The sequence below is a fragment of the Littorina saxatilis genome, linkage group LG14 (assembly GCF_037325665.1).
Source record: "Littorina saxatilis isolate snail1 linkage group LG14, US_GU_Lsax_2.0, whole genome shotgun sequence".
In the NCBI taxonomy this organism is placed as follows: Eukaryota; Metazoa; Mollusca; class Gastropoda; order Littorinimorpha; family Littorinidae; genus Littorina; species Littorina saxatilis.
Window position 1 is genome coordinate 2287205 of NC_090258.1, and position 3832 is coordinate 2291036.

Sequence of the window (3832 nt, forward strand, 5' to 3'; positions counted from 1 at the left end):
GAGAGAGAGAGATGGTTGTCCATGTCCCTGAGAGAAAGAGAGAGAGCTTAAAATTGGTTTTCCATGGTGTCAATGAGAGAGAAAGAGAGAGGGGGGCTTCAGAATGGGGTTTCATGTTTCATGAATAGAGAGAGAGAGATTCAGATTGATTCTAGATCTGAATGGAATATTCTGTTATCCCGAGCATTTTTAGGTTTCAATGAAAGAAACACGTTCCTTGTGTTATGGTTTTGCGTTCAGTGTTTCAAATGTTTTGACCAGTTTTGTCGATAGTTTGATCTTGTTGAAGTTCTCTGTTCACTTTTGTATTGACTGTATATTTTGACTTGCCTGAGTAATCGGCGAGTCTTAGTAGGGGAAGGGCCCCTAATATGGACCACTTTTTGTTTCATGCTGATAACTAGCTTGTTTTCTTGCGAAGAAGTTTCATTTTGTGTTTGGCAGTCCTTCTCTCTTAGATTAACCATTGGGCCTAATTAGAGTGAAATAGCTTTCATAGACATTCAGCAAAAATTGAATACAGAAAAATTCACAAATGGTCCATATTAGGAGCCTGGGCGCCTCATATGGACCAGTGAAGCGGCCTTCATGAATCACTGTAAAAAGCCCCCTATACTTCAACATAACATGATACAACTTAGTGTACAAGTCAGCCTAATATGGACCAGTGAAGCGGCCTTCACGAATCACTGTAAAAAGCCCCCTGTACTTCAACATAACATGATACAACTTAGTGTACAAGTCAGCCTAATATGGACCAGTGAAGCGGCCTTCACGAATCACTGTAAAAAGCCCCCTGTACTTCAACATAACATGATACAACTTAGTGTACAAGTCAGCCTAATATGGACCAGTGAAGCGGCCTTCACGAATCACTGTAAAAAGCCCCCTGTACTTCAACATAACATGATACAACTTAGTGTACAAGTCAGCCTAATATGGACCAGTGAAGCGGCCTTCACGAATCACTGTAAAAAGCCCCCTATACTTCAAAATAACATGATACAACTTAGTTTGCTTTTCTTTCTTTATTTGGTGTTTAACGTCGTTTTCAACCACGAAGGTTATATCGCGACGAGGGAAAGGGGGGAGATGGGATAGGGGAAAGGGGGGAGATGGGATAGAGCCACTTGTTAAGTGTTTCTTGTTCACAAAAGCACTAATCAAAAAATTGCTCCAGGGGCCTGCAACGTAGTACAATACATGACCCTACTGGGAGAATGCAAGTTTCCAGTACAAAGGACCAAACACTTCTTACATACTGCTTGACCAAAATCTTTACAAACATTGACCACATTCTATACAAGAACCACTCAACAAGGGTAAAAGGAGAAACAGAATCCGTTAGTCGCCTCTTACGACATGCGGGGGGCAGAGAAATAAGGATGTGGAAAAGAAGACTTTTGGTAAGTGAAATAAAGGTGATGGATCCAGTCAGGTAGAAATAAGACAACAAGAAAAGAATTGGAAAACTGCAGGGAATAGTAGGGAGAGTTTTCTTGGAAGGAAATATAGGTGAAAGGACTGGTAAAGCAGAAATAAAAGAAGAGAAGTAAAGGGGTGGGGTAGCTCTGTGGAAACACTCCCGCCGCGTGAAGGCGACCCCATGGGAGCCTTAGTTTGCTAGTCAGACTAATTAAAATATGCTTTAGATTTATCTGTTTCGGGTTGATGAGAGCATTATTTGAAGCACACCAGGAAAATAAAGAAGCTTATCAAAAACAGTGTGGAAAAAAAGTGAAATTATCAACTTCCACGAAAAGAAGACTATTTGTTATATTTTTTTAAATCTCGAGGGCTATTTATAGGTTGTTTTCAGCAAGCTTCTTAATGAATTTATGAAAATAGCCTTTAGCTTTTATTTGCTTCGATATGTTGAAGGTGGTCCATATTAGGGGACTCGCACATACTTTGCGATTTTGCTATTATTTTTTGTTTGCAGTAGAAACTCAGGGTCAACGCTGCTAAAATGTACCAAATACGGTCTAAGCTGTCATATATATAGCAATGTTTGTGTGATAAAAGCTTTGGCTGTGGACAGAAACAAGTCCGTTTTAGACGGCAAATTTAGAGTGAACGCTGCCAAAAGTGAAAAAAATATAAAAAGGTTTCGAGGTTTGTGTTTCTGCAACTGTTTTGACATGTGCAAGTTATCCAGAGGGTGAATACAGCGAATGAAATTGTTTTGAGCGCTCTAGCGCCGTTAGTTTGTCAGAGCAGGAGGTGGTCCATATTAGAAGCCGGTCCATATTTAAAAGGCCTGGGAATGATACACCTTTCGTCGTAAATACGACGAAGTCTTTTTACATTTAGTCAAGTTTTGACTAAATGTTTTAACGTAGAGGGGGAATCGAGACGAGGTCGTGGTGTATGTGTGTGTGTGTGTCTGTGTGTGTGTGTAGAGCGATTCAGACTAAACTACTGGACTGATCTTTATGACATTTTACATGAGAGTTCCTGGGTATGATATCCCCAGACGTTTGTTTCATTTTTGCGATAAATGTCTTTGATGACGTCATATCCGGCTTTTTGTAAAAGTTGAGGCGGCACTGTCACGCCCTCATTTTTCAACCAAATTGGTTGAAATTTTGGTCAAGTAATCTTCGACGAAGCCCGGACTTCGGTATTGCATTTCAGCTTGGTGGCTTAAAAATTAATTAATGACTTTGGTCATTAAAAATCTGAAAATTGTAAAAAAAAAAAATATATATATAAAACGATCCAAATTTACGTTCATCTTATTCTCCATCATTTTCTGATTCCAAAAACATATAAATATGTTATATTTGGATTAAAAACAAGCTCTGAAAATTTAAACTATAAAAATTATTATCAAAATTAAATTTTCCAAATCAATTTAAAAACACTTTCATCTTATTCCTTGTCGGTTCCTGATTCCAAAAACATAGATATGATATGTTTGGATTAAAAACACGCTCAGAAAGTTAAAACGAAGAGAGGTACAGAAAAGCGTGCTATCCTTCTCAGCGCAAGTACTACCCCGCTCTTCTTGTCAATTTCACTGCCTTTGCCATGAGCGGTGGACTGACGATGCTACGAGTGTACGGTCTTGCTGAAAAATTGCATTGCGTTCAGTTTCATTCTGTGAGTTCGACAGCTACTTGACTAAATGTTGTATTTTCGCCTTACGCGACTTGTTCTAATTCAATCAATGACGCTTATATCGCGCATATTCCGTGGATACAGTTCTAGGCGCTCTGCAGCGATGCCGTGTGAGATGAAATTTTATACGGCCAGTAGATTGCAGCCATTTCGGCGCATATTTACCTTTCACGGCCTATTATTCCAAGTCACACGGGTATAGGTAGACAATTATTAACTGTGCCTAAGCAATTTTGCCAGGAAAGACCCTTTTGTCAATCGTGGGATCTTTAACGTGCACACCCAATGTAGTGTACACGGGGGGAGGGTTCGGACACCGAAGAGAGTCTGCACACAAAGTTGACTCTGAAATAAATTTCCGCCGAACCTGGGATCGAACTCACGCTGACAGCGGCCAACTGAATACAAATCCAGCGCGCTACCAACTGAGCTATATCCCCGCCCTTGTGTAAGAAAAGATTGTGTGCGCCCTTAAAAATGCTTAAAACGCAACATTTTCCCGTCAGTACGACCACTTTTACTCTTTCCCAGGCCTGAAATTAGGAGCCTTTCCACCAATTAGCAGTGTCCGTCCGTCCATTTGATGAAAAAGGGAGGTCTTCTATTTGGGGGTCTTAACCTTTGCCGGATGCCGCTTTTGACTACACACGCCCGACGATGCGGGTTTGTCTGAACCCATACATTTGAAAGAGGGTTTTTACCGTTTATT